Here is a 12,453-nt window from a genome sequence, read left to right on the forward strand (position 1 = left end):
TCATTTACAATTATTGATGAGTTTATTAGTTTCCTGTGATATACATTAAGTACATTTAACTGAAGATCAACTACAGGCACAGAATTCTGAGAATAATAACTAAACATAATTAGGGATTAGAGCTTTCAAAATGACTTACGTGATTTTAAATTCTTCACTAAAAAACGTGAGTTTTTAAATATGCATTTCCTCATTTCTTAAGGAAAATCGTTTTATGCATGAGAAAAATTGTATTTCAAGTGGCTTTATTTTTATTTTTTTAATATTTATTTATTTTGAGAGAGAGAGAGAGAGAAACAGTACAAGCAGGGGAGGGGCAAAGAGAGAAGGAGAGAGAGAAAATTCCAAGCAGAATCCAAGCTGGCAGCACAGAGCCCAATGTGGGGCTGAAATTCACCAAATGAGAGAGCATGACCTGAGCCAAACCAAGAGTTAGACGCTTACCCAACTGAGCCCCTAGGCACCCCTTAATTGCCTTTAATTAAATAAATTTCTCTATAAGATTCACAGGCATAGTTTATTTGTAAGCTATAATAGAGGAAAGTTTACAAATATCGCAAATTTTCAACCAAAAGAGACTATGAATTTTTTAAAATACTTTTTCCTGTTTAAGTATTACATTACTTTTTCTTTATTTTGCTATTCTTTATCTAAATTTCAACATAATTCATCCATTTTCCTTTTATTCTTTATTTTCCCAGTGGTATCCTCATTCTCTTTTAATGCTCTGTTAAGACTTAATGATTTATTAAGAAATTACTGGATGTATTTTCAGTACAGTAATGGCTTTATGTTTCTATCTCCTGGGTTATTTTACACCTCTTTAGCCTATGACTACCTTGTAGAACTTGTCTGGTAGAGATGCAAATACTTTCCAGGATCAAACCACCCCATAGATTACAGTGTGTGGTCTTGTTGGATATTAACTTGTATCTAACTGAGCAATCTTATCCAAAACTACCTAAAACACCTAGCTTTGAGCTATCGTATCTTACTCATTCCTTACTAATGAATTAATGGAATAGTATTTGACACTTTCATCTTATGTTTGCATGAGCATCATGATTTTTTATAATGAATATTTTGTTTTAAAACTAAAACTTTTATTTTATTTTATTTTGTATATTTATTTATTATGAGAGAGAAACAGAGACAGAGACAGAGAGAGATCACAAGCAGTTGAGAGGCAGAGAGAAGAAGAGATAGAATCCCAAGCAGGCTCCATGCCATCAGCACAGAACCTGATGTGGGGCTCAAATTCACAAACCGTGAGATCATGACTCGAACTGATATTAAGAGTCCGATGTTCAACCAACTGAGCCACCCAGGTGCCCCAAAACTGAAATACTGGTTAGTGTCCATTATTGAGGCCTTAGACAATAAAGTTCTTCCAAGTATTTGTTTGCTTCTAAACAAATCATTCATTTCCATTTCATGGGCACTGAATTAAATATTCCATTGACTCTCTGCTTTATCTACTCAAAAACCCAAAGCAAAATGTTCAGCAGCTTGTCCTCAGGCATGTGAAAATTCTTAGTGCATTTACTTTAGTGGTACTAAAATCTCTTCTCTATTTCTTTATTTCTTCATTCATTCATTCATTCATTCATAGTCAGATTATCTCTTGGCTGAACTACCTTCATTTTATATAGCCAAATGGTTATCCAAATTAACAAAAATTCCATTTCATATGAGTTAAAAACATAAATAAGCATATAAGTAAACTGAAAGACAGATGAATAGATAGGTAGGTTGAAAGATGGATATCCAAGACTCAGTTATTATCCTTTAATTATCTACATAAAACACAAGTCTAGTAAGTTTATTATAAAACGTTTTAGCTGCTAAATGCAAAATAATGCTAGGATCGCCAAGACCAGAAGATTATGAAATAAAAAAAACTACATCATTTCTTTCCGAAATGAAGACTTCTTAATTCAAATACCTTTGAACTGAAGGAAGCAGGGTAACAATTTTTTAATTACGTTTGAAATTTTGATTATTATATAGAGTTAATAATTTAATTTCTTAATCATTGTATCTTGCAATATGAAATCAATATAGCATCTTAAATGCCCAAAGAATGAGCAGTGAAGTCATTGTGCCAGCCTGCATTGCTTCATTGTTACATCCTATAAACCATGCTTATTATGTCAGTAACCTATTTTTTTCCCATGCCTCCACATACCTCCCCTCTTGTAAACTAAATATGTTTGTTTTCTATAGTTAATGTCTGTCCTTTGGTTTGTTTCTTTTTTTTTTCCCTTTGTTTGTTTGTTATGTTTCTTAAATTCCACATATTAGTGAAATCATATGGCATTTGTATCCCTCTGACTGACATATTTTGTTTAGCATTATACTCTAGGTCCATTCATGCTGTTGCAAATGGCAAGATTTCATTCTTTTTATCTCTTTTTATAGGTGAATAATATTCCAGTATGTGTGTATATGGCACTTTTTCTTATTCATTCATTTATAAATGGACACAGTCTGCTTCTACAGCTTACCTACTGTAAATAATGCTGCAATAAACACAGACGTTCATATATCCTTTCATATTGGTGTTTTTGTATACTTTGGGTAAATACTCAGTAGTGCAATTGCTGGATTGTAGGGTAGTTCTATTTTTAACTTTTTGAGGAAACTCCATACTGTCTTCCACAGTGGCTATACCACTTTGCATTCTCACCAGCAGTCCACAAGAATTCCTTTTCCTCCACACCCAATTTAAAAAATTGTAAGTGTAATTTGCATCAGTGTATCATTTCTACATGATGTTATTCCTGTTTTAAGACAGGATACAAAAATAAAAGTATGTACTCCTTTACTCACACATTTATCTTCTGCATTTCTACCAGAGGAGAGGTGGTAGAAAGCTCATCTTCATGGAAAACACATTCATAATAATAGATAACCCAAGTCACTTGGCATGGCCCATAGATCATTAATGACTAAATATATTATTTCCATAACTTCTCTTATTTCCTTTCTGTTGACCACTTCTGCTCCAAAAGATATAGAATATAATAATAAATACATGAAAAACAATAGAAAAAGAACTTTTAGGGGTACCTGGGTGGTTCACGTGGTTGAGCGTCCGACTCTGGATTTTGGCTCAGGTCATGATCTCACAGTTTTGATACTGAGCCCCACATTGGACTCTGGCCTGATGGAGCATGGGGCGTGCTTGAGATTCTCTCTCTGCCCTCCCTCTCTGCCATTCCCCTGCTAGCACCTGCATGTGCTTTCTCTCTCTCAAAAATAAATGAACTTAAAAAAAAATAAAAAGAACTTTAAAAAATATTTTTAAAATTATTTTATATTTAAAATTATATATAAGAAGTCTAATTAAAAGTAAATTATAGGTAAATTGATTACATAAACAATTATATCCAACCTTTTCAATTAATTCAAAAAGTTGCTGTATTTCTCTGGAGAATTATTGTTAATTGCACCATATAATATATATTGTTTTATCAGGTTGCAAATTGTATATGCAGTGTAATTAAAATCATGGAAAGTAGCTTATGCATAGAGAGAAAGATGTAACAAAATATACCAATTTATTTTAATAAAGTCAAAATTAAAATGCACTGCATTTTACCAGCCTCTGACAGAGGACTTAGGCTTCACTGCCTCAAACAAAACTACAAAGAATTTCTCCTGGGAACATGCTTCACAATATCAATTTAACCTTGTTTTTCTTCTTTTCACATTCTCTTTTTTCTATTGTGTGCCACAAATATCTTTCAATCTAAAGAAAGAATTACAAATTAATAACCATCAATATTCAACACTTGGGAAACAATAATCTCAAATAGGATCACATTTGTTTTCATGTAGAAATGTATATTTGAAAATTTGAGGATCTATGAAGTCATATTAAGTACATTTTATTTAAACAGGTACAATACTATCTGCTCATTTTAGGCTTTATTTTTAATCTTATTTTACATTCCGCTTGAAGCTGAATCATATGTGAAAACGAGATATGTTCTACTTACAATTATAACTACTTATCTTTCATCTAAAATGTTTCAGTTGAAAATTGAAATCATCAAAATTACACGTGGCTTCAGTGGTTCTCATAACCTTGGATGCAGAATGGAATAACCTGTAAGGCTTTTGTATATCCTGATGGCCAATCATATCCAACACCAATTAAATCAAATCCCAGGGGCTTTATTCTTCTCAGGTGATTCCAAAATATGTTTGAGTTTCATTTAATATTGCTTAATAGTACACCAATTTTCTCTTTTGTTTTTGAGGTTTACCTTGCATACAGTATAACAGGAAAACTACTTCTCATGCATGTCTAATGATACTGTTCTCTCCAACTATGTATACCATGTTTTAAAGTAACAGCTACGGGGTTCCTGGGTGGCTCAGTCGGTTGAGCATCCAACTTTGGCTCAGGTCATGATCTCGAGATTCATGAGTTTGAACACTGCATCGGGGTCTGTACTGGCAGCTTGGGGCCTGGAGCCTACTTCACATTCTGTGTCTCCCTCTCTCTCTCTCAAAAATAAATAAACATTAAAACATATTAAAAAACTAAAAAAAAAATAAAGTAACAGCTACAGAAGCTATTGAGATTTCACATAATCAGGGGAAGAAAAGATGTATTTCTCGTGGTTTCTTCTGACTGTTAATGATTCCTCCCTATACATTCAACAGTATTTGCCCCTCCCTTGGAAAGTAGAAGCCTTTGACTGAAATTGAACTCCTTTATTAGACAAAGGAAAAACTAATACCTAAATTACAAGTATTTCATTCTTAGCAGAATTTGAAAGGAAACCTTTTGAAACTCTGTGTTTTTTTTAGAAAGAATTATTAAAGCATTTGACATTCTTATTGGCCAGATGAATCATTCACAGTTTTCCAGTTCCATGAAATTTATGACCATCCTACTTGTAGTACTTATAAATAAAAAGGTTCAGTATAATTTACAGTGGGGATTTTTTAGTGGTTCCCTAGTAATGTTGTAAGTGTCATGAGTGCATTTTATCCTTCAAAAAATTTTACTGTTTTTTGCCTTTCATTGTAGGATTTTGGTATTGATTGGAATTGTATGAACAATAACTATAAATTGTTACTTAATCCAGGTTAGAAATTATTGTGCAGGAGAGGGACCAATGGGAAATTATAATAACAAATAACTTCTTAGACTTAAATTTATGTTAAAAATCAAGTCCACATTATATGAAACTAATTTTATGTGTAAAGGTAATAATATTTCTAAATACATCCCAATGAATGTGTGTTGTGTGTTTGTTTTGCTTTGCTTACATCAGTAAACTTGATTTTTATGTCCCCACTATTTAATGTTGACCAAGGAATACTGCCCCAAGAAATTAAGAGATTATGTCTACAGCAAATCCTTTCCATGGAGGAAAAAAGAGTTTAAAGTCCAACAAACTCATGCACCAATCACCTGGTTGAGCAGCTGCCAACGGTGAGGCCTCAATGACTAGAAAAGAAGGCAGAACCCAAAGTCAGTGGCAATAAATGTTATGCATACTCAAAGACTAGTGGCACCAGTTTTATCCTGGCAAAGATACCAATAAGTGTGAAATAGTAGAAAATATATACATTGGTCTCTGCCTCCAGTTCCAGGCATAGAGCTCCTGACACCCCTGCAATTCCCTAAGTGGTAAGAGCACTAGGATCATCTTTTGTTCTAATATTTGGTTTTTGACCCTGGTTCTGACACTGCCTCCTGAAACACTTGCAATTTCTTGCATGAAGGGAGTGACTTTTGTGCTAATAAAGCAATCCCGGAGGGGGGGGGGGGCTCGTGAATGGCTCCTGGATGAGGGTTGGTCATTGGAAAGACCAAGCCATAATTAGAGGCTTGGAATTTTCAGTCTTTCCCCCCATTCTTTTCAAAAGGGGAAGGTCTGAAAATGGAGTTAATGATCGATCATGTCTACATGATGAATCCTCCATAAACTCCCAAAAATACTGGGTTGGGAGAGCTTTCATGTTAGTGAACACATCCACACCAGGAGAGTGACACACCCAACTCCATGGGGACAGAAGCTCCTGTGCTTGGGACCCACCCAGACCTCACTAAATTATAGCTCTTCATTGGAAGTTCATCTGAATCCTTTATCATATTATTTACTAAATTGGTAAAAGGTATATGTTTCCCTAAATTCTGTAAGCAGCTCTAGCAAATTAATTGATCTTGCAGAGGGGTCATGGAAGCCTTGGATATGTAGCCAAATCAGATAGAAGTTGTGGGTTACCTGAGGACCTACTAGTTGAAATTGGCATCAGAAGTATAGTGGGGTCAGTCTTTTGGGACTGAGCCCTTAACCTTTGGGATCTGATACTATCTCTGGGTGCAGAGTGTCAGAATGGAGATAAATCATAAGACACCCATTTGGTGTCAAGAGAATTGCCTCTGTGAGGCAAAATCTCCAAACATTTGTTGTCCAGAGTGTCAGAAGTGAAGTGTTCTTTGTGAAGGTAAAGGAGACAGAGAGAAAAATCAATAGTTGCATACCAGGTGCCAGGGTATTAATTTCCTCAATAATTAAATCATACCTGGTACAGCACTGCAATTGGAATCGCCACCTGATAAAGTTACAATAATCTACTGCTATTCTTCAAGATCTCTGTCTTCTGTACTGGCCAAATTCAGGAGGATGTGATGGGAACTACCACCCATGGATCTTTCAAGTACTTGATACTGGCACTAATCTCTGTAATCCCTCCACAAATGTATTATTGCTTTTGATTTTCTACTTTCTTAAGTAGAGACAGTAATAGAGGCTTCCTCTTGGCCTCTCCCACCATAATATTTCTGTGCTGCACAGGTTAGGGAGCCAATTGTGGAGATTTTGCCAGCTGCACACTGTTTCAATTATGCTTTCTGAGGCTGGAGAAATAACTACAAGATAAGTAGTAATATGTCCAATGTGGGAGGAACATGAGCTAAAATTCCACTAGTTACTTGACTTGCACAAGCTTCTACTCTGACTATGGACCACAGTTACATTTTCAGTCTCCTGGAATTAGTGTCCATTTAGAACAAGTCCATAGGGAACTCGGAGAAAGATTAACAGTATAAATGTTTGATAGTTTACCAAGGTCCATCCTTAGGGAGACCCAGGCTCCTTTTTAGGGATTCTGGGTCTGAAACCTGGATCAAATGCCTCTCTGTTTTTATGATTTTGTAAGACTTTTGTTCACTTACCCTGGAATTTTTCTATTTATGAAGATCAAGTAAGAATTTAGAATGTCTCTTCTCTCTTTCTCTTCTAGGAACACCATAATCAACTTGCCAACACAACAGGTCTGCATGAGCCAGGGTATTCTAATTGCTGCTCTGACTCTGCTGCCCACTATGCTAACCACACTTAATTTGCCTTTGGTAACTGAGTGCCCTCATCTCGTCCCTGCCACCCTGGGATCCAATTATTTCCATTATATTTAGGTTTCTTAACTCAGCGGCTATAGTTCCCACTATAAGGTCTGGACTACAGAGAAAAACAATCACAGAGCTATTCAAGGATGTCAAAACTCCCCTCATAAATTTATTTCTCCAGTATTAGTAAAAGGTATGTCTTCTGGACACTCTCAGTATGGGTGAGTAGGTCTTAAATGACAAATCCACTCTAACATTCAATAACCCCTATATTTTTTTAATCGCTTCCTTTACATTAAACCATAACAGATCTCACACTTCTGATTTACTCACTGTGGGCCACCTATGTTTCAACTAACCAAACAACCTTCACAGCCCTTCATGACTCCCCAAGTTGCAATATAAAATGCAAAATCTCTCCTTCATGAGCCTGTATCAATACATTTTGCCTGATTCAACTTTATATTTTTCTACCATTATCCCACACCTTTAGTATACATTCCCATACATGTTTCCTTAATATCTGTCTGTATAAATTAGAAAACACAAGTAGTTTTTTTAGAGTGCAATGCACTGTCCCATGGGTCATATTTTGTAGTTCATCATTAATGTCCTCTTAGGACTTGAGTCTAGTAATAGGTCTAGAAGCAAAGAAGGGTGGTGGAAGAAGGGTAGTGAGAAGAATCAGCATTGTTTTGCTTGACAACTGCCACAGGGGAGGCCATTACAGTTTCCTCAGACAATGTAATATTAATTGCCTCAGACGCAGATGTCAGGGATGGATTGGCTGATATCATTGGTGATTGGAAGCCCTCTTCCACTGGCAAAGAAAACTCACCAGAATTTAGACCGTCTGTAGCTTCATCAAAGTCTTCCTACACATCCCTATCATTGCTTACCAGGTCCCATTCTTTGCTAATCACTTTACCAGTAGACACCCTGTGAGATTCTGCATTCAACTTATATTGTAATTTAACCAGGGGTAAATGAGATTCTGCATTTGAATTTCAGTAATCACAGCTCTGAAACTATAGGAGATAAGGGTCTCCTTCAGGAAACAATAGAATCTTTTAGGTCATTTGTGTCTTATTTGACCTGGAAACTCAAATCCCTGAGCTCATCTTTATCTTTCACCACCTTATCCAGTGACATTAGGAGTAACAACCTTATCTCATTATGTTCTATAGTTTTCCACAAATGTTTGAAAGTAACATGCACACAATTACCCAGCTCCCTGCTTATAAGTAGTTGGTTATAAGTATCCAACACAGACATTTTGTGTGTCTCTATGACCAGTGTCTGCTATGAACTACCAGCACTATCTTACTACTAGAAACAGTCATTAAGATCATTAAATCTAATCAGATTCAAGAGCCAATTCCAGAAACCCTAAAATCAATTCATAAAACCTATCCTTAAAATTATGTTTCTCAAAATCTCCAGAGGAACAGAATCAAAAGTATGTATATTGAAATAGATTTATGTCTGTATCTATATCCATCTATATATGTCTGTCTATCTATCTATCTATCTATCTATCTATCTATCTATCTATCTATTAGAGATTTATAAAGATTTGTAAAGAGTTAGTTTATGTGATTATAGATGCTGAAAAGTTCCACAGTCTGCAGACTGCAAGCTAGAAACCCAGGAAATCCAGAGATGTAGTTACAGTCTGAGTTCAAATACTTAAGAACTAAGAGCACCTGCAATATAAGTCCTAATCCAAGGACACAAGACAAATTTCCCAGGCTTAATCATCAGTGAGAGAGCAAATTCTCCCCCTCTTCACCTTTTTGTTCCATTCATGCCTTCAGCAGATTAGATGATGCCCACCCACAATAGGGAGGGCAACCTTCTGGACTCAGTCTGCTGATTCAAATGCTGAACTCATCCAGGAACACCCTTATAGACACAACTCAAAATAACATGTAATCAAATAGCTGAGCATGCCATGACTCAGTCATGTTGATATACAAAATTAAACATCATTGAAGAGGAGGATCTCCCATTCACTGACAACCACGAGTATTTCCAAATAAAAGTTTGCTTGCCTCTCTCAGCTTCGGTTTTCTTAAACGTCAAAAGGGGTTATCAATACAGAACTCATGTATTTGTTATTATGAATAAATAGCATAATATAGCCAAAAGATTTGGCCTATACCATATATTCATTAAGGATTAAATAAACCATACATACATTTTTTCGGCAAGTTGGAAGATTTTTGAGACATCTAGGATCATACCAGTGAGCAAGTGCAATCAATCTATATAAAACACACTTCCCCTTAGGAAGTCTTCCCCTTAGGCTGCATAGTAGCTACAAGGCCAACATTAATCATTTCTCTGAACAAAGAACAATTCTTCTTTGAAAGAAAGCTTCTTTCAAAATGTAACTGAAATAATGCAAAAGGTCAGATTGTCAAACCATACTCATAAGAATCAGGTATTCTTTCTGGCATCAAACTTGACTAAAAATGAGAAGAATACAGAAAATCATGACACACAGGCAAAGCATGCAAAACCTAGAACTTTCAGATCCTTCCTTGGAGCATAAGGATAAACTCTGGCCCAGACATAATATTTGAGAACTTACATAAGGCATACAGGGCATCAATTACATAGAAAGAGCTATTTCAATTGTTAAATTGATTTATACTTCTTACTTAAAAAATTTTGGAATAGACACTGACATTTCCCAGTAGGCCGTGCTCCATAAATTAAGTCAAAATTTATTTGCCATGAGCAACCTAGACATACTCCACAAAAAGAATTCCAAAGACAACATAATATTTCTACTAATTAATGCTATCTGAAGGTCTGATTAGTATGTTTGCAGGATTTGGCCTCATGATTTTTCCCTGAATATCTTCAAGACAGTCTTGAGTTACATATCAATTGCTATGTCTTTCTTAAGTAAAGTTAGATAAAACCAATATATAATTTTATTCATGTATATTAAGATTACATTTTCCTATCCTGACACCAATTAGTGTTTATTATTGTTTTTGTTGGTGGTGGTAGTGTGTGTGTGTAGTCCATGTGTGAAAGAGTTTTGTTACATTAAAATAAACAGTAGAGAAGTGCATCGTCTATATCTAGAAAATCCAATTATCTTAAAGCTTATGCTAGACAAAAATTTTCCAATTACATCATGGCCAATGCCCAAGTGGGAAAAGAGCATTGTCTCCATACTGTTTTACATATTTGCAGCAATAAAGTAGAAAAGGGAAATCTATGTGAATTTTGACAACAGAAGTTTTCTTGTCAAGGCTGTGGCCTTGTTACAATGGGGCAGCCTCTAAAACACAGCTGCTGGCATCAGCCTAATCTCTTGCACTAAACTCAGATCTACTGAGCAGGTTCTCCACTAAACTCCCAAAATTACAAAAACAAACAAACAAAAAAAGACTCACCAAGACCATTAAGATCTTTCCTCAGCCACCTCCCAAGATTTAAAGATTGTTAAATGTTACCGCCATCAGTTTTGTTGACACTAGGTTGCAGGGCTTTCTACAATCAATAAGCAACGGTAGATTCTGAACCCCCCAAATTAGAATCCATTGTTGTTAATTTATTGTATTATTATTAAAACAAAAGTATAGTTAGGTTTTTGTTTCCTCTTAAATGGCTTCTGATTCTTTTTAATACATAAGAATCTGGCTTAAGAAACCCAACTTTAGTACAATATAAGAAATGGTGTAAATTCTCCACACATTAAGCCAGCCCAGCCTTCTTTGGCAGAGGTCTGTTAAGATGTATGTTATTTAAAAGGTAATATGTATGGGGTGCCTGGGTGGCTCAGTCAGTTAAGCATCAGATTCTTGACTTTGGTGCAGGTCATGATCCCACAGTTAGTGGTTTAAGCCCTGCACTGGGTGGGATTCTGTCTCCTCTCTCTGTCTGTTCCCTGTTTGCTCTCTATCACTTTCTCAAAATCAATAAAAATAAACTAAAAAAAAAATAAAGTAAAAGGCAATACATTTCAATTACTAGTGAGGAAATTTTCTTTTTAAATAAAATAAATCTTAGAGTTTAACATTTGGCCTAAAAAGATCAATTCTTTCTGGCTCTGCCACTGAAAAGAGTCATCATTGTTGTGGGGGAAGTCATGTTAACCTAAGTCATGGATTAAATCTCAAAATGTAAAATCAACTTAAGATACAAGAACTTGAAAATATACTTATATCCATTTTTATATAAATTAAGACTCAGTCCTAAGGATATTTTAATTTATTCTGCTATCTCATAATTACAGTCACAATAAAAAGTAAGGAGAGTACAACAGAGACAGGTGAGAAGTCTGAGAAGGATAAAAACTTGTACCACAAAGAAGGAGCATATAGTAACAAACACTATATGTGATAATTAACAATGTCAATGAATAAATCAAAGAAAATGGGATTATATCTAAAACTACCACTTTTAACTTTAAATATTTTGAATATTTGAGAAAAGGGGAGAATATTAATTATGTGATTAAGTTGTGATCTTATTATGAGAAAGTAAAGGGACTGTATAAAATTTATCTGTATGTTGATTTTCACAAATCTGCATTCAAGTACACTGCAATAGAGAATCAATAATAATAAAGCCATGACTTATATTTTTGCCACATCTTTTTGTCAATGGAACTTCAAACATCTGAATCACAAATACCAGACCATTTACTAGTTTTCAGAACCAAATAGCTTTAGATTCTGAAACTAAATTTCACTACACAAATGTTTAATAGACGTGGAGGATATTTTTCTTTTATTCTTTAGAGAAATAGTAAAGAATAAAGAGATCAAAATGACACAATGGAAAGATCTTCGAAAGATCTTGGTTTGAAAAATCTGTGTTTGTCTTTAGCTTTATGGCTTAAAGCAGAGTTTCTGAAATGTAAGTTAATATACATAATAGATTTCTTTAAAAAACTTTCTTGTGAATTCTCCCTGTTAATTTAGATTCTTAGAATATAATATTACCTACATTTCAAAATATAAATAAAGACATCTCATGTTCATACCTCATACAAGTTTTAAAAAAATACATATTGAATATTATCAGAATTTAAAAATCAATAAAATGTAAAT

Source organism: Felis catus, chromosome A1, assembly GCF_018350175.1.
Source record: "Felis catus isolate Fca126 chromosome A1, F.catus_Fca126_mat1.0, whole genome shotgun sequence".
NCBI lineage: Eukaryota > Metazoa > Chordata > Mammalia > Carnivora > Felidae > Felis > Felis catus.